Source organism: Lactuca virosa, chromosome 8, assembly GCF_052849685.1.
Source record: "Lactuca virosa cultivar CGN04683 chromosome 8, Lactuca_virosa_CGN04683_v6, whole genome shotgun sequence".
Classification (NCBI taxonomy): Eukaryota; Viridiplantae; Streptophyta; class Magnoliopsida; order Asterales; family Asteraceae; genus Lactuca; species Lactuca virosa.
This window is the reverse complement of record NC_136433.1, coordinates 274,576,852-274,597,809: the sequence shown is the minus strand read 5'-3', so window position 1 is coordinate 274,597,809 and position 20,958 is coordinate 274,576,852.

Here is a 20,958-nt window from a genome sequence, read left to right as displayed (position 1 = left end):
GACAATCTGAGGTTTACCAAAGATTGGTTGCTCAGGGACAGTTGGAAGTATAGTGCTAATTTTGGAAGGACCATATTGACATATTCTGAAAAGAGGCATCTCTTATTCAGAAGTGATAGTCAAAATCAGAATATGGAGTTGTCTCCATAGGTGGAAGTTATCTGTGTAAGATTAGAAAACTTAATGCAAGAAGTATGTCCAAAGCAATGTACTTTGAATATGAGACTTAGTTTCCATGGAGTTGATCTCCATTGGAATACCTTATAATGACTGTTGACAAGTCTTTGTGACTTTGTACATATTCATTACAGGAGGGTCAGTGCATATAAGTTTAAAATCTAAACAGATTTCGATAAATGATAGGAATTTAAAATTCTCACATTTTTCGATAAGGATTTGGGAGTGTGAAATTAGAATCATTGAAATTATGTTCAATTGGTTTATTTCACAAAATAAGGATCATAGACAAACATAGAGTGCATACTTGGTGTATGGCAAAACTATTGTTTAAGAAAAACATAGTGTACATGCTTGGAGCATGGGACAACTAGTGTTTTTAATTCAAGTATAAAGTTGATAAAACCGAAACAATGAATAATGAGTAATCAGTATGGTGATAAATAAAAGTGTTTATTTATATTCATAGGGTTTGATACCATATTTGATTCATTTATTCTTGTGTTTCACTTTGCATGTTTTGACTTCCAGAATAACTAAGTCGCTCTTTCTGAATGATTAAGTTATTCAAACCATCCACAGTCGGTCATATGTTGGAAGTAGATATGAATCAAGACTGTCATGGGTTGGTTTGTAGAGGTCCAAGTTGGTGGACAAAGTGGTGCTACAACACTCATGAGTGCTCAAAAGTTCTGAGTATTGGATTCAACCCGCGCTCATTTGAATCACTTCATTGATATTATCACGAGTGATCATGAGACGATAATATCTTATATTCTTCAAACCTAGAGATATGAGTTGTTACTATGAGTTGGTTATACATTGATTGCACGAAAACGCATTTGGTAACTCGATGTTATAAAACGTGCCTTTGTGTATGATTCAACAAGTAGTAGAATAAGCCATATGAGTCGAAGTTTATCCATTCCTTTTACCTTCGGGATAAAAGCGATATATGTGGGCCCCTCTATGATTTAGCGATGACACATGTGAGTGTTTGGTCAAGCCAGGACTGATTTGATTTGTTCAATCAGTCAGTCATCATAAATCGAAAATCGGGAAACAACAAATGGACAGAGAGAATGATTATAATCCATGTCTCATTCCATATGATATCTAGAATGGAGGAATATATGATCCCTTATCTAATGGACAAGTCATTGACAAGGTTAGAGTTCGACAGCGGCTTTAAGAGCTACGATTGCCAGTTAGGTTTTGAAGTCATACTCGATAATAGTTTTAGACTTATCCAAGTGGGAGACTGTTGGATTAATGTCTAAGTCCATAACTATATTTGGTATGTACTTGACCTGACCCGGCATGGTCCATTTGGGTTGCACTTCACCGGCACAATTTATATGGATAGTCTTTTGAGAATAGTATATTTATGATTTATATTAATATATTATAAGTTCTAATATATTAATATGGAATCATATTATTTAATTAGTATTGATCAAGAATTAATTTAGAATTAATTAAGTGATCAAAAAGAACTAATTAAATATGGACTCTTATATATATGGAATGGGCCAAGTTCATTTAGGTTGGGCTAAGCTTTCATGGATGGTCCATGGAGCTTTTAACGCATGGATCCTATGTAAATGAAAGGTCATGGGTATTAGGGTTTACATGGATGTAACCCTAATCCTCCATAATATATAAAGGGGTCCTTGGCTCACAAAATTGGCATAAGTGTGTGAAAATAAGAGTGGGCCGATTTTAGTGTGCATACATATTCTCTCAAGTTCTTCCAAGGTGTTTTGGTGATTTGTGATTCCATTTGAGGCTTCCACACTATTGGGGCTAAGCTCTTAAAGCTTGAAGACATCAAGCTACATCAAAAGGTATGTCATCTAACTAGAACTTTGTAGTATAGGTGCTTCATAATATGCTAGTTAGGATGAAACCTTGGAATAGTTAATATTTGCATGTATAATAGAGAAAACATAGATCCAAGGTTTATAGGGTTGCATGTACACCATAGGAGTGTTAGAATGCTCAAAGCCCAACAATTAAGTATGACGTTGTTCCATGTATTTGTCCGGCTGATATCTTGAGAACAGAGGATTATATGATCACTTATCTAAAATGGAGCGTCTCGTTTCGATAGAGGCTTTTAAGAGCTACGATTGCTAGTCGGTGTTTTAAGTCGTACTTGCAGTTCTAGTTATTAGACTTATCCAAGTGGGAGACTGTTGGATTTAGTGTCTAAGCCCATAACTATAATTGGTATGTACTTGACCCGAGAGTAGCATGGTTGATTTGGGTTGTATGGCACCGAAACAATTTGTAAGGATTAACTTTTGAGAAGAGGGTATTTATGATTTACTAATATTTTATAAGTTCTAATATATTAATATGAAATCATATTATTTAATTAGTATTGATCAAGAATTAGTTTGGAATTAATTTTGTGATCAAAAGAGACTAATTAAATAAATGGGGATTGATTGTGTAAATCATTCATTCTTATATAGTGGGCTTATGATCCATAATCCTTTATGCTGGGCTAAACCCATGTGGTGACCCATGGATACTCCATGGAGGTTTTAACCCATGGAGCATGAGGGATATGGAAGGTCATTAGGGTTTACATGGTGTAACCCTAGTTTGTCACACTATATAAAGAACCCCATAGCTACCAAAATCGGAACTTAAGTGAAAAGAAAGGGGGGCTATCCGATTTTGTGAGTGCTAGTATACTTCTCTCAAGTTTTTCCAATTGTTGGTGGTGTTGTGTGAAGCATTTGAGGCATCGCACTTGGGGTGCTACGCTCTTAACGGCTTAAGGAATCAAGCTACAAGAAAAGGTATGTCATTCTACTAGTTTTTTGTATTACATATACTCAATTGTATTCTAGTTAGGATGAAACCTTGGAAAAATGAAAGTTTGCATGTATAATAGAGAAAACATAGATCCAAGGATTCTAGGGTTGCATGTACACCTTAGGAGTGTTAGAATGCTCAATACCCATCCATACAGACTTTGTTAGTCAATGGTATGATTGCTCATGTTCTATTCAATTTGGGTGCTACCCGATCTTTTTTATGTCTTGCGCATAGCAAGAAGTTTAGTGATGCTCCCATGATTTTGGATTATCCATTGGAGTTGGGGATCATGGGTGATCGTTTAGTGAGTTCTTCAAGGGTTCATCGAGGATGTTCTCAACATGTTGAGCGAGAGATATTCGATTGATTTGCTTTCGATTCCTCTGCGAGGGTCGAAGGTTATAGTGGGGATAGATTGGTTGGGCCCCAATGAGGCCATGATTGATTGTGAGAACTAGTTAGTGAGGGTTTGAATCCCAAGTAGGGGAGAACTAGTTATTCAGGAGAGGTTGTTCAACATGGATCGACTCTCTTTTCAGATGCGAGAACTAGGAGATATCTCTAGTAGGGCTGTTCTGGATTTTTTGCCTATGTGATGGATACTCGAGTTCAGGGAACGACGAGCGTGGGTGATCTACCCATTGTACGGGAGTTTACCGATGTGTTTCCTGAGGACATACCTAGAGTGCCTCCCAAGAGGCAGGTCGAGTTTCAGATTGATTTGGTTCCCGGAGTGGCTCCGATAGCTAAGGAACCGTATCGTTTAGCACCTCCGGAGATGCAGGAGTTATCTACACAGCTGCAGGAGCTACTAGACAAGCGGTTTATCAGACTGAGTAGTTTACCATGGGGAGCATCGATCATGTTCTTGAAAAAGAAGGACGGTTCACACAGGATGTGTATTGACCATCGGGAGTTAAATAAGTTAACGGCGAAGAACCTTTATTCGCTCCCGAGGATCGACGATTTATTTGACCAACTTCAGGGTGCATCTTGGTTCTCCAAGATTGATTTACGATTGGGTTACCATCAGATTAGATTCAGACACGAAGATGTGCATAAGACAATCTTCAGGACTCGTTATGGTCATTACAAGTTCATGGTGATGTCATTCGGGCTCACCAACGCACCAGCAACGTTCATGGATCTGATGAACCGGGTGTGTAGACCAATGCTGGATCGGTCACTGATCATGTTTATTGATGATATTCTGGTCTACTCCAAGAAAAAGGAATAACACGAGGAGCATTTACGGGAGGTATTGGAGACCCTAAGGATGGAGAGGCTTTATGCCAAATTCTCTAAGTGCGAATTTTGGTTACACGAGGTGCAGTTCTTGGGGCACATCATCAACCAAAAAGGTATATTGATCAATCCGGCCAAAATTGAGGCAGTGATGCGGTGGGAGGTTCCTAGGACGCCATTTGAGAATCAAAGTTTTCTTGGCTTGGTGGGTTATTATTGGAGATTTATCCCGTACTTCTCCTAGATTGCAGTACCATTGGCCCGCTTGATGAAGAAGAGCGTCACTTTCCGATGGGGGCCTGATCACTAGGTAACTTTCGAGACGCTGAGAAACAGATTGTGCAAGGCTGCGATTCTCACACTTCCCAAGGGCACGGATGATTTCATGGTTTATTATGAAGCATCGATTTCGGGATTGGGTGCAGTGCTCATGCATAGGGGTCACGTGATTTCTTACACTTCGAGACAACTGAAGCCTCATGAGGCGAATTACCCTACACACAATCTGGAGTTGGGGGTTGTGGTTTTCGCCCTGAAGATTTGGAGGCATTACTTGTATGGGGTCAGGTGCATTATGTATACTGACCACAAGAGCCTAAGATACATGATAGATCACTCGAATCGGAATATGAGACAATGGAGGTGGTTGGAAGTGGTGAAGGACTATGACTATGAGATTTTGTATCACCCAAGGAAGGCAAGTGTTGTGGCCGATAGCTTGATTCGCGAGGTCGTGAGTACGCCTATCGGGGATTTGTGTTTGAAGATGGTTATTGTTTCTCCTCTGTTAGATATGATCAAGAAAGCTCGGGTAGAAGGGTTGAATAAGGAAAATTTGAACACGGAGTGCTAGGATTAAAATCCTTAATGATCGATTAGATTCTGAACAAGTAAAACAAGAACACAACGATGATTAAAAGAATTTCGAATGATTAAGTGTCACGCCTCAGAAGAACTCTATGAAGAATTGCTAATGTAGACGCGTGATTAGGGTTACAACGTAATGATCAAAGTTAACTAAAATACTATGCATGCATGCATCTTAAATACTCTAACCCTAGAAATAAAGACGAGTGGACATGCCCAACTCGTTAACCTAAAGGACTAAACAAAAAGCCCAATGACGCAACATCTAATACCCAACAATCTCCCCCTTTGCCTCAATTGAGGCAATGAAACTTCAATTCTTGATTCGCTTCTGAATTTCAAATACCTTCGGAATTATATTCAGCAATGCCTTGCGAACCTGGATATACCAACAAATAATATCCGAAAATCATTTCTTATCACCAACATTGTTGCCTCTAAATTTTTCTGCCATAGTCAGCACATGCTCAAGACAGGAAGTGGAGTACAGGTGTTTATCATCAAGGAAGAAACAAGCCTTGTGATAATCAGAGTCATTATGTTCTCGTGCCTGAAAGACCATATACCATCCTTCCTTGTAGATCTTTCCAAGTTTCAGTTTCTCAATATCTTTAGGACACTCTTTGGGAATTGTAGAAGGCTTCTTTCTAAGAACTGCAGCTATCTCAACATCCATGATTCCCACCTCTTGAAAATACGAAACTATAATCAACTTGAGATGACTGACAACAGGTTCGTACTTCTGTTCTTCTCGCATCAAAAGATTGTAGAGCATGATCCAGTCATAAGGATTGATACATGGCAAGTCTGCGAGAGTGAATTCATGAACTTGACTCTCAGAACCTCTGACAACCTTGAATTTGGCATTCAGAAAACTGTCAGTTTCAATAGGTCTAGTGACATTCACTGTCTTTATCTTATTCGCGCTCCATGTTTCGTATTGAGGCTTCATGAGTTTGAGATAGAAGGCGAAGAGAAATTGATGTCACACCCCCGGACCAGACGGCGGAAACGTCCGGAGGCGGGTGACTTCATTGTGACGTATCATAACAATTGAATATAAATGAAACAGAGCAATCCAAACATCATACATTGAGATAACAAACCTACATTGTTTACATATTCTATTTGTCCTTCGAATTACACAAAAGAGACATAAGCAGAAAAATATGAACTACAGCTAATATTCTTGCATCCACGTCCCTTGTTACCTGCTTACTAGGTCCCTGAGAATACAAGTCGTTTTAAAAAGCGTCAACTAAAAAGTTGGTGAGTTCATAAGCATTTTTGAATAAAATCATTTACACTTATTTAGAATCGTTCCAATTGTACTTTCTGAAAATTCGATATTTTCTATGAAATCGTTTGAAGTCTTGTTTTGAAAATCATGGATATATGTGTGTGTATGTCATTACTTTTGTTCATCCTTGTAAGGAGTGATTTCGAAAAGTAGTGTAATTTGTAAAAGCGAGCTGTCTACGAGAATAGCTCTTATGAATAGTAATAGTCAACCGTTTCTAGAAAAATCCCTTATTTTCAAAAAGAGAATATGGTTGAAAATCTTGTTCCTCTTATCAAGTAAAATCGAGTGTGCGTTCTAGTTTATCGTTATCGAAATCGTAGAAAATCGTTTTCTCCAGAAAATCCTATATTTTCTGCTATAAAATATTCATAAGTTCTAGTTCCAACTATGTATATGTGTGGGTTAGTTTATCGTTTTCAAAATCGTTTACAAACGTTTTCCATAGAGTCCTACGCTTTTCAATTTGTAAAAATAGCAGTATTACGACCCTATACTTGTTAGGAGAAAGAATCAACATGGCGATTATGGACCTTCTACTAAATGAAAAAGGACAGTCAACACAACATATGCAGACCATCACCTATCACGTGTAGGACAGTCAACACAACGTGCCAAAATTTATTTATGAGGTTTTCCTTACATAAATTTCTAGTTAATATAACATATTCTACTGAGTCGTTATAACCATACTAATCATGACGGAAGCCTGTTTTGGCGTGAGGCGCCATCGGTTTGATAAAGACATTTGTCACGCTAGACTGGCATGTCTAGCTGTAGCGAACATCGAAGGTGCGGGGTGTCAACCCCGTATAGATCTATACACAAATTCCCGCTCTCCCTCCAGAAGACTCTGGCTATAACTCCTTACAGGACTTTAGACGTACACTAATATTTTTATATTTAGGTACTTTTGAGATTTGTCTGACTAGAATATTAACAACCTTTTGACCAATTGTTAGAGATCCATTATTTGTTAGATAAATAATGAAGTTCGTACTCATTGAATAGAAATATCGTTCTCGTTCCATATTGTTGATTGTGCTCGTTCATTGGGTGCTCGTGTTCGTTCCTTTTCGGTTATTCAAAAATAACCCATTTTAGTCCATAGAAAAAGTGTCAAGTTATAATTTGTATAAATTTATAACTGCCGGTTATGACATGCATTTTCTGTTTTATGATATATAAAACATTACTTATGTTCTTGGAGGTTTTACATATGTTTTCCTTGATAAAATTATTTTGTTAAATATTCATAAATAATCACAAGTATTTTGTTAATTTGGTAAAAGCCATGAGTATGACATAATATTCCAAGATAACCCTTGTATTTATGTTTGGTAAAAAATGATCCAAAATATTATTATGTCCATACTATAGTCATTTTCAAAGTAATTTGCCCAACAACTTGTTTAAGAAAATATTAAAATAAATCCTTATAGTTGTTGGTATAAAAATTTTGTGGTTTATACTTGGTAACATACTAGTTCTTGATTCCAAACTTGATTTGTGAGGTCTAATTCAAACTCCTGAGACTTAACCAAAATCTCGAGTTTTTGGACTATTTACAAGAGTTTTCATACTTAAACACATTAAAGATGGCATGCATACACAATAAGAAATTTAATCATGATTTACACAAGACTTTGACTTTTATCCTCCCCCAAAAATAATAAAAACTTATAAAAAGGTGGGGTATGAAGCTCACCTGGAGTTGGTTGAGGAGTTGTTTGGAGTGATGGAGTGGAGATTCCAAGCCTAAACTTTGGCTGAGATGAGGAACTTCCTTGGGAGAAAGTTACCCTAAAGGTGATTTTTCACATATTATTATGAATAAAATAATATGGATTCATCTAGAAATTTATATAAAATGTTAGATGAGTGGAGAACTTATTTTTAAAATTTCCAGGAAGAAGTTGAGAAATCTTGCTTTCAGCAAGATCCTTGATTTTTGCTCTTGGGAGGAGTAGGTGAGAGAATATGAGAAAAGTGAGAGAGAAATGTGAAAATCCCAGTTTCCTTCTACTGTCGTGCTTAAGAGTATAAGAAAAGGGAGGGAATATTTGGTGCATGGGGATCTGATGGTCCATGCATGGTTATTTGGTGGGTAAAGCATTGAATACTGTGATTTGCATGGGGAAATGGAAGATTACATCAAATCACAAGGTCAAACCTCCTTGTCCTTATCTTGATTTAGGATAGGATCTTCCTAAATCCTAAACTTTTATTTTATGTAAATATTATTTAAATAATTAAATTTGGCATAAAATAGAGGTTTTAGGGATCTTAGTTAAGAAAAACATGAGTTTGGTGCAATTTCCGACGTCAAAATGCCTTAAAATGATGAAATGGTCTGGAAATGGCACAAACCCGAAGTCAAAATGCGAGGTCCGGAGTCAGGATGCAATTTTCGGAGTAGGGGGCAAATTTCCGAAGCAAACAGTACTTCCGGAAGGCTCTTCTCGGATTCCGAAGTCAGGAAGCGGATCAGTGGTCCATTATTTGACCAATCGTTAGAGATCCATTATTTGTTAGATAACTCCTTATAGGACTTTAGACGTACACTAATATTTTTTTATTTAGGTACTTTTGAGATTTGTCTGACTAGAATATTAACAACCTTTTGACCAATCGTTAGAGATCCATTATGTGTTAGATAAATAATGAAGTTCGTACTCATTGAATAGAAATATCGTTCTCGTTCCATATCGTTGATTGTGCTCGTTAATTGGGTGCTCGTGTTCGTTCTTTTTCGTTTATTGAAAAATAAGCCATTTTAGTTGTGACATCCCCATTTTCACGGCCAGAAAAGACCGATTTTGTTTATGCTTTATAAAACCAAAGTACTTCTTTTAATAAAAATGTTGCGGAATTTGTTCCGTGAAAAACATGATGAATGTGTTATCAAAGCATTTCCGAAGAAATGTATTTTTTTTATTCCTTTTAAAACCTTGGGATGTCATTGTCAATACAGAAACATAAGCATAAACAGAACTTACATTATTTACACTAGTGATCTACATCTCTTTTAAATCTCTCAGTGTAAAGTAGCTTCATATCGACACCTGTGATACAAATAAGCTTTAGTGGGTCAGGTTGGGAAACCTGGTGAGTACATAGGGTTTTCAACCCACAATAATATAATTATTATGTTTAAACAACAAACAATCAACCCAATTACCCTTTCCCATTATCTTCTTTATTCTACACTAAGAACCAACTATTCCTCGTTCATTTATTCCTAAGGATTATCCTAAGGAATCGGCACGAAATCCATCGTTGCCAGAGTCTACTCATTTGGCACTACGTCGCATAGTCGCCAGGTTTTAGGCACTAAGTCTCATAGTCGCCAACGTTTATACAACAGGCACTACGTCGCATAGTCGCCAGGGTTTAGGCACTACGTCTCATAGTCGCCAGGGTTTATATAACAGGCACTACGTCGCATAGTCGCCAGGGTTTAGGCACTACGTCTCATAGTCGCCAGGGTTTGTTTATCGACAGTATCGTTTCCGAGAACCCACTCGCAATACATGTCAAAGGGTTTTTAGAGTACATCTGGTGAATACACAATTCAAAAGACCTACAGGTTGCGAGCCTGCTAGTGTCCACTGGACTGTCTAGAATAGTCCGTTGTTGTCATCCATACTTTGCTGAATGACGGGGCCAACACATGGGTAAAAGGCTTCTCTCAAGGTTTACCTCTCACCCTTATCTCAGGGTCTATATCACTTCTCATTATTTTATTTTTGTCACACAACAACTATTACATCTACCCATGTTTTACCCAACACATTTTGTAGATATAAAATACATATATAGTTTAAATCATTTAAAACGTGTATACAATCGTTCATCCAGCATAGATAGCAAGTATACAGATAATATGCACACGTAGCACGTAATTTATATAAAATACTTCATATCTATGTGTAAGATGAAAGTAACTATGCACTCACCTGGAAGCTGGTGTCTCTGCACTCGAACAGCGCTTCGTTACTTCTTAAAACAATTTCCCTCGACAAAACCTAGTATAAATACCACTAGGGTTTAGTTTTAATGTTAACCGCGACTAATTAATAGTCTAGCTATTATTATTATTATTATTATTATTATTATTATTATTATATAAGAGTTAAATAACACTCAATATAACTCATAATAATTGCCCAAATAATTATTTTAAGGACCCAATAACATTACTATAATTATTTAAAAGTTATATTAAAAATTGCGTAGGCGTAGCTCACTTACAGCGAATTTTAAAGAAAACCGGGCTTTGCTCGGAGCAGCGTTTCCGAACCGAAAGACCCTTTTCCTCGGGACTCCGGGAGCCTCAGGGCTTCCTTTAGGTGCTAGGGGTTTTTTCTAGGGTTTAGGGGGTTAGAATGGGTTAGAGCTAGAAACTAGTGAGAGAAAGATGGGAGAAATGAGTGAAGAAGCCGGCTGCCTTCGCTGCCTTTTTATAGCCTACGAGGCATCGGTACGCTGGGCGTACCTCGGACCTACGCTGGGCGTAGTGCTTCGTTCGTACAACACGTGTTGCGGCTTCGGTGGGGCGACGTGGCTTGCTCTGGTCCGCGGAAGGGTAGAACGCTGGGCGTGCGAGGCTTGTACGCGAGGCGTACATGGTACGTGGGGCGTCCGATGCGAGCGCTGGGCGTCCGAGATGCGACGTGTCAAGATCTGAAGCGAGCACCGTGGTCAGCAAGCGACGGCCCTGATCGAGCCACGTCATCAATTTCGCATCAGATTTCGAAAATTGCACACTCGACTTTAAAAATTCGTAACTTTCACATACGAGCTCCATTTTCGACGTTCTTTATATCCACGCGTAGGCGGGAACGTACTCTACAACTTTCGTGTAGACTCCGTCGGATAATTTTGACATTATTATAAAAGTTATATTTTTAACAGGCCGGGACAGAATTGGTCCGTTAAAAATTCATAACTTCTTCATCCGACGTTCGTTTTCGTCTGTCTTTTTATCGTTATGCTACTATTAATGAGATCTTCGATTCTCGTTTAGGTTGTGTCGGCTAAAAACCGTTCGACCTAATATTCGAACTTCGGGCTGTACACTACTAAGCCGAAACTTCGAAAAATCATAACTTCCTCATACGAAGTCAGATTTGGGCGTTCTTTTTATGGACGTTCTCGGTTTAACGTTTTCTACGACTTTCATTTAGATCGCTAAGGCTAAAACTCGCTCTATCGTAAATTCACTATTTACGCTTCCCGGTGCCGTGCCGGTTTTGCCGTAAAACTTCGACGGGTCATAACTTCTTCGTTATAACTCGGATTTCGGCGTTCTTTATATGTACGGAAACCTTGAGACATATTCTACAACTTGGCTAAGATTATTTATTCTAAATAATCTTTTGTAGAAAAGTCGTTTTCGACCCCTATTATCTCTAAATTTACTAGCCCGGATCTGTGAGCGTTACATTAGTCCAGAGAAAAAGTGTCAAGTTATAATTTGTATAAATTTATTACTGCCGGTTATGATACGCATTTTCTGTTTTATGACATATAAAACTTTACTTATGTTCTTTAAGGTTTTACGATAGCAGTTGATGACGTGCAAATATTTTTGTCATGAAAAATTTGTTTTCATATGTTTTCCTTGATAAAATTATTTATATTAAATATTCATAAATAATCACAAGTATTTGGTTAATTTGGTAAAAGCCATGAGTATGACATAATATTCCAAGATAACCCTCGTATTTATGTTTGGTCAAAAATGATCCAAAATATTATTATGTCCATACTTTAGTCATTTTCAAAGTATTTTGCCCAACAACTTGTTTAAGGAAATATTAAAATAAATCCTTATAGTTGTTGGTATAAAAATTTTGTGGTTTATACTTGGTAACATACTAGTTCTTGATTCCAAACTTGATTTGTGAGGTCTAATCCAAACTCCTGAGACTTAACCAAAATCTCGAGTTTTTGGAATATTTACAAGAGTTTTCATACTTAAACACATGTAAGATGGCATGCATACACAATAAGCAATTTAATCATGATTTACACAAGACTTTGACTTGTATCCTCCCCCAAAAATAATAAAAACTTAGAAAAAAGTGGGATATGAAGCTCACCTGGAGTTGGTTGAGGAGTTGTTTGGAGTGATGAAGTGGAGATTCCAAGCCTAAACTTTGGCTGAGATGAGGAACTTCCTTGGGAGAAAGTTACCCTAAAGGTGATTTTTCACATATTATTATGAATAAAATAATATGGATTCATCTAGAAATTTATATAAAATGTTAGATGAGTGGAGAACTTACTTTTAAAATTTCCAGGAAGAAGTTGAGAAATCTTGCTTTCAGCAAGATCCTTGATTTTTGCTCTTGGGAGGAGTAGGTGAGAGAATAGGAAAAAAGTGAGAGAGAAATGTGAAAAGCCCAGTTTCCTTCTACTGTCGTGCTTAAGAGTATAAGAAAATGGAGGGAATCTTTGGTGCATGGGGATATGACGGTCCATGCATTGTTATTTGGTGGGTAAAGCATTGAATACTATGATTTGCATGGGGAAATGGAAGATTACATCAAATCACAAGGTCAAACCTACTTGTCCTTTTCTTGATTTAGGATAGGATCTTCCAAAATCCTAAACTTTTATTTTATGTAAATATGATTTAAATAATTAAATTTGGCATAAAATTGAGGTTTTAGGGGTCTTAGTTAAGAAAAACATGAGTTTGGTGCGATTTCCGATGTCAAAATGCCTTAAAATGATGAAATGGTCCGGAAATGGCACAAATCCGAAGTCAAAATGCGAGGTCCGGAGTCAGGATGCAATTTTCGGAGTAGGGGGCAAATTTCCGAAGCAAACAGTACTTCCAGAAGGCTCTTCTCGGATTCCGAAGTCAGGAAGCGGATCAGTGGTCCGGACCGACGAGGTGCGAGATGGACTAGGCAATTCCGAAGTCAGGCTTAAGCGAAGTCATTCCGGAGCTTACTCCTTCCGGAGTCAGCCTTCTGGAGCAGTGAGGAGTTCCGAAACATGCTGAATTCCGACGTGAGAACCTTCTTAGCTCCTTGGAAGGTATCCGGCCAAGAGGGTTCCGGACCAAGAGGGTTTCGGACCAAGAGGGTTCCGGACCATAAGGATTCCGGACCAAGAGGTTCAAGACCAAGAGGGTTCCAGACCAAGAGGGTCCTATTGGGTTTTCTCTTTCGGTTTTGAGCTGTTTTCGACTGAGGAAGGTACTTAGAGAGATTTGAGAGTGATTTGGGATACGTGGAGAGATGGGAGAGATTTCACATACTTGGAGATATTTAGGAGGTATTCGATATACTTGGAGAGATTTCACATACTTGGAGAGATTTTGGAGAGATTTCACATACTTGGAGAGATTTAGGAGGGATTCGATATACTTGGAGAGATTTCACATACTTGGAGAGATTTGGGAGAGATATCACATACTTGGAGAGATTTGAGAGAGATTTAACATACTTTGAGAGATTTAGGAGGGATTCGATATACTTGGAGAGATTTCACATACTTGGAGAGCTTTGGGAGAGATTTCACATCCTTGGAGAGATTTAGGAGGGATTCGACATACTTGGAGAGATTTGCATTCTAACACCACACGACTCCTTAGGAACTCATATTGTACACTTAGGTGTGTTAGCACAAGTCTCACAATAGTCCTTGCTTACTTGAAGATGAAATTTCCTAGCCAAGAAGGCTAGTTGTGATAGTTGATCAACTCCATTTTCAGAAGAGGGAACATTCGCAACCTTGATAAAGGAACAGAACTTGAAGGCCTTGGGAGTCATTGGAAGATCCAGTTGTGAGTACTGAGTGTTTTGAAGATCTAAGGACACAACAGGTTCTAACCAATATTGGCTAGGCATATCAACTGCTTCATTTTGAAGATGCTTCGAAGTCCACTTTGGAAACAAAAGTTTTCTACTTTCAAGTGTGAGTTGAGCTTCTTTTTCAGCCTTTTTCTTGGCTTCAACTTCTCGAATGATTCTTTGATGTTCGTCCATCTCTTCTTCACGAGCCTTTCACCTTTTCAGTTCTGCTTCATCAGGCATTTATTCTTCTTCATTATCGATAATAGGATCATCAGAGAAAAGTTTCTCTTTACCCTTTGTCCCAGGTTCGCTTTTAACAACAAGCTTAATAGTAGGTTTTGGCCCAGCAGTTGGTTGTGATTGATCTCCCCCTTGTTTCGGAATGCTAGAGGATTCTGGAACACTCTCCAGGCGGTGAAGAATAGTGAACACTGGCCTTAGTTTTGCAGCCAGATGCTTACGCACAGTAAGTGGAATCATCAAATCCCTAGCTTCAACGAGATCCGAGAGTAAGGTAGTGACATCGGTGATACAACTTCTCATGACAGCCTTCTCGTATAACAGATCTTAAACTTTTTTCTCAGACTGTTCTAGCTTAATAGAGAGTGTTTTCACTTTCTCAGTCTTGATAGCGAGGGCATCCATGACTTTGCTTTCCATCGCTAAATCTTCTTGAAGCATTGAGAATTGAGAAGTAATAGAAATTGAAACGTTTCATGGTCATCCTTAAGACCCTTACGAATGTCTTGAAATTTGGCCCTTTCAGATTTGAGAGAAGTGCTCAAGCTAGAAATCACTTCGTTGGCTGCAGCAGTGCTAGACTCAAAGGACATTTGAAATTTGTCCATAAAAACTTGAGCATCAAAAATTAGTTTATCGACTTTTTCAGTCGTTTGGTTGCAAACTGTCGTAGATGAATCAAGTGCCTTGTTCATCCGTTCATGATTCGATGAGTGTTATTTGGTGAGGGTTTCAAGAAGAGACTTGATAGTAGCTTGAAAGTAGTCATCAGATGAGGAATACTTTGCAGACTGAAGCAAAGAATCAAGCTTTTCATTGATAGCTTGAATTTTCCCTTCATTACTGGAGCTTCATCATCACTGCCAGTACGAACGGTGAAGGGACTAAAAGTGAATCCTTGTAAGTCATCTTCACTATCCCCATAGATCATATCAGGATCAACAGTGCCAAAAAGGGAAATGGGCGGAGAGATATGAGTGGAGGTGAAACCTAATACTCCAACCCCCGCATCAGATGCGTTGACTGAACAACATGTGTGGCTGAGGCGGTTGATGGGGTTGTAGAATCTGTAAAGTGAAGAGTAAATATAGGAATAATGATTTGAGGTGCAGAAGATACTGGTGGAGGACATGGTGTAATGGTAATTAGGGTAGAAGTGGTTTCAGGTGAAGGAGGAGGAGAAGGAAGAGAATCGTTAAGAGTTTGAGTTACGTTAGGATTTGATGTCTCTTCTTCGTTGCAAACGTTGTCATCTTCGTTGCGAACATTGTCATCTTCGTTGCGAACGTTATCATCGTCGTTGCGAACATGATTATCCTCCTCAATGCGAATGTATGACTGAGTATCAGATTCATAATCTTCTCTTTCACTTGGTGTGGGAGTCTTTCTCTTGCGATCCGACTACTTTCGCCTTTTGGGAGTAGCAGCAAAAGTTGCCGTTGGTGCCTTTCTCTTGGAAGGAGGTTTCATAGTTGCAGATAGCCCTTCCTTATCCGTGGTTTTCTTTTCTCCCTTCTTTCAACCTTTTTGCCCTCCTTTTTTGGGTTTATCAACCTCAGCTATGATAGCTTGCATTTCTTCAGTTAATTCACGAGGCCCAGATGGAGTCAATTTCTTGTATCCCTCCAAGATTTTGCTAGAAGGTGGCACATCTCTAAACATTGATTATGGGATTGAACCAATGAAAGAAAACTTGGAAGAATCTGAAACGATAATCCCAGTAGTGTGAAAGGTAGAGATTGATGCCATCAACGTGTCTTGCATCAGTGGGATCTTGAGCTTGTCAATGGAGCGATAGACAATGAGAGTCCAAAAACGTGCATAGAAGATTTCACTGTGACGTGTGGTGGAGAGTGTGCTCTGAACCACTTGAGCCCAAAGAACAGAGCCGTAAATGATGTTCGAACCTATGTAGAGACCATAGAGAATGGCCATAAACAGCTTGCGTTCACAATCCGATCCAGTCACCCTCTCAAAAAAACCCTTAAACAGCAAGGTGACAAGACCATTCCACTGAGGAGGCAGATTGGGTTTCCGAAACTTTGAAACGGCAGTTAGGGTTTCTTTGTAACCCATTTGGTAGAACATTTCGAGAAGAGCAGCACTTGTCACCGACTCAGGGTTGATCATGTCATCAGATTGAGGAAGCTGTAGGAGAGAACAAAATCGAGATTTAGTGATTGAAGTCTTACGGTTGTGGATCTCAAACGTGATCCTCTGTTCTTCCTTAATGTAGTTTGCTGATGAGTAAGCCTTAGACAAGATTAAGAGAGGAACATTCTCCATTCTTGAGGCATTCGATCATGGGTAGCATGAAGCTATCGTACTTGACTGGTTCGAGATCGATCACCAAGTTCTGATGTTGTTTAACTGCTAGAAGAGAAGAGTGTGTTGTTTGATCTTGAGCAGAGATGTTTTCACATGAACCCGCCATTGATGAAGATTGAGAAAGAAGACGATGAACGGGAGTTCTTTGATCGCCGGAGATTTTAAAAGGATTTTGTGAGTGGTAATGAATAATGATTCGTCAAAATCCGTTTATACCGTTTGATTTGTGAGAGAAATCCGGAGAGAGAATGCATCGGTTACTGAAACGTCGCCTGAAAAAGCACGACTTGACAACTGTAGATGTCAGTCCCATAGGTCATGCGGCGGTAAAGTAGCTGTCAATTCAAAATATTCACACGCCCATTTGAATTCTTATTGACAAAGAATTGCCGCGTCAGCTATGCCCTTTCGCAGTTGAGAGTTATTACATTTGTCTTGCTTGAGAACGAACTTTAGTGATTGAACTGCGAACTTGAAACAAACATAAGTACCATGAACCAGACTTTTTGAAAATCACTAGGATCTTCGTGCAAGAGTTTCATAGATAAAGAAATAAAACAACACTATTAGGTGGGATTATGTGATGTCTCAATAAAGACACAAAACTGTGGATCCTGGGAAAAGATTTCTTTCTTCAAAGTCAAGAGAGACTAAGAAGTGTCTGTGTGGTTTCCCGTTGAAATACGATCAAGTGTTTGATAAGAAACATTGAAAGGCATCTTTTAATTAGGCTTAATGGGTGACTTAATCTCCAACCAAACAACAAACTTGATATAAGTACGAATGTTGGATGAAGTACTCGTGTGACCAGTGTAGTCAATTGAACGAGTAGGTTTGGAATTATTTTAGTGAAAAGATTAAACTTTGAAATCTCAAAAAAAATAAAATTGGATCTTATGGGAAGAAGTGATTTGGCACCAGAACACTTCATAACGATCTCGCAAAAGAAAAAGAGATTCCTTGGTACAGACCACGAAAGTGGCTTTCGTTAATTCCATGGTGAAAATCTAGAAAATTTAATTGTTCACTATCAATTTAGTTAAGTGTGTTGGATTTAGGGTTTCTCTCAGTTCGTGGTGAACAAAGCTAAGATCATTAACACAGAAGTTGTGTAACCATAAACCTCAGTGGTATTGCTGAGAGTCTCAAGGGCTACATTTATGAGTGCGAAGGCAATGGAGAAGTGTGAAGGTGGTTCTAGAGAAGCGAATGTACCTCTGCTATACGAAAGTGACCAAGTAGATAACTCTTAACTCAAAGTGAGAAGAGTAAGGTAGCTCATGACTAATGTGAATTTAACAACCTGGTTGGGAAGAAACGAATGGTAGATTCGATTCATTAAGGCTTCACATCGAGTCAATCGAGGCTTTGGACAACATACAACAACATGCTTCTAGGGACACTTAGCTAATACATAGATAAAGAATTTTATACCGCCCTATCACATGAATTGAGATATGATACGAATCTGTGCCTCCATGATCTTTTTAAGATATTTTTGGTGTTTTTGAGATTTGTGAAAATAAAAGAAATAAAAATAAACACAAACAAAATATTTTTGTATTTTGAGATTTTCTGAAAAAGAAATAAAAACAGAAAAGATTGAAAGACAAAACAAGAATAAGAAATAATATACATAAAGTACAAAAGGATATTGGAAAATCTGAACCACCGATGAACAGTTGACTGCGAACTACTGCAAGCGTTAGCACCGATTCACAGTGTTAAAGTAGACTGCAAATGAATAGTGGACTACGAACTACTGCGAACGTTCGCACCGATTCGCAGTATAATCATTATGTATGCGAAAGTGGTTTTGGAACAGATTCAACTTCCATCATTCCTAGGCCTTGAAGAATTCTATTGAAGGTGGTTTCAGGCAAGGCTTTTGTGAATATGTCAGCCAATTGATCAGAGGATCTCACGAAACGAATTTCAATGTTGCCGTCTTCTATGTGATCCTTGATGAAATGATACCTCAGTGCTACGTGTTTCGTCTTTGAGTGTTGCACTGGGTTGTGACAAATGTGAATGGCACTTTCAGAGTCACAATATAGTGGGATTTGTTTCATGCTTAAGCCATAGTCACGAAGCTGACTTTGAATCCAAATGACTTTAGATGTACATGAGGCAATAACTATATATTCAGATTCAGCTGTTGACAAGGATACGCACGTTTGCTTCTTGGATTGCCAACTAACAAGTTTGACATCAAGAAATTGACATCCTCCAGTTGTGCTTTTTCTATCTAATCCACATCCTCCAAGGTTAGCATCCGAAAACGCTGGTACGAAGAAGCCTGATTTCGTAGGGTACCATATGCCAAGTGATGAGGTTCGTTTCAAGTATCTAAAGATATTCTTGATGGCCACCGTACGAGGTTCGCGAGGATTTGCTTGGAAACTAGCACAATAACAAACGGAAAACATAATATATGGTCTACTAGCTGTTAGATACATCAATGATCCTATCATTTGACCATAAAGGGTCATATCAGCAGTTGGTTTTTCCAAAGATGGTGTCAGTTTCGTTCCAAATGACATTGGAACCTTCGCTTTAGAGTCTCCCACCATGCCAAAATTAGCCAGTAAGGTTCTCGTATATGCTTCCTGATTTATGAAAATGCCTTCTGGTCCCTGTCTTATATTTAATCCAAGGAAAAAGTTAATTGGACCCATGGAGCTCATCTCAAATTAATTTCCATCAACTTTCGAAATTTAGCTGTTAAGCTAGGATTCGTTGAAACGAAGTTGATGTCATCAACATAAATTTGGAAGATCATCAAGTGGTCACCCTCTTTCTTGCGAAAGAAGGTTGGGTCAACCGAACCTTGTCTAAATTTGGACATTTTAAGGAAACGAGTGAGAGTTTCATACCAGGCTCTCGGAGATTGCTTCAGACCATAGACTGCCTTGTCTAAGATGTAGCAGTGATTGGGATACTTCTCATTTACGAACCCAGGTGGTTGTTCCACGTATACAGTCTCTTCTAATTCTCCGTTCAAGAAAGCACATTTAACGTCCATCTGAAGCACCTCGAAGTTCTTGTGTGCTGCGTATGCCAGGAAGATGCGAACAGATTCCAACCTTGCAACAGGTGCGAAGGTTTCTTCGTAGTCGATGCCTTCTTCCAAACAATATCCCTTAACCACGAGTCTCGCCTTATTTCTGTTGGGTTTGGAGCGCTATAACACTCCTATGGTGCACATGCAACCCTAAATGCTTTGGATATATGTTTTCTCTAATTATACATGCATTTTGTTTTCCAAAGCATTCACCCTAGCTAGCATACAATTGAAGCTATATAATAAAAACTTAGTTTAGATGCTTACCTCTTGAGTAGGGTAGAGTTCTTGACCTTTGAAAGCTTGAGCACCTCAAGTGTGATTCCTTTAATGGTTCACGAACACCAATAGGCAAGAGGAGGCTTAAGAGAATAAGTTACTTATCTCAAAGAGATGGCGTCAACTGATTTTGGTCCATGGGGGTTCTATTTATAGTGTTGCACATGCTAGGGTTACACTTTGTAAACCCTAATGACCCATGGCTTTCCACATTCTCATGCTCCATGGACTATCCATTGATTAGTTTAGCCCATCTCCATAATCATGGATCATTGGCCCAGACCACAAGAATCATTGATTTACATAATCAATCCCCATATATTTAATTAGTCTATTTTGACCACAAAATTAATTCCAAATTAATTCTTGATCAATACTAATTAAATAATTTCATATTAATATATTATACTTGTAATACATTAATAAACAATAAATAACCTTATTCTCAAAAGTCCATCCTATCAAATTGCACTGGTGAAGGCAACCCAAAAGGACCATGCTACAATCGGGTCAAGTACATCCCAATTATAGTTATGGGGTTAGACACTAAATCCAACAGTCTCCCACTTGGATAAGTCTAGTAACTATAACTGCCAATGTAACTCTAGGATCCGACTTAGCAATCGTAAGCTTTCAAAAGCAGTTGTCAACTCTGACCCAGTCAGTGATGCATCCTTTAGATAAGGGATCATTTATTCCTCTATTCTCAAGATATCAGCTGGACAAATACATGGAAAAATGTCATACTTATTGTCCAACAATTTGTTTCCCGATTCCCGATTTGTTTGACATAGAACTTAATCGAACACATC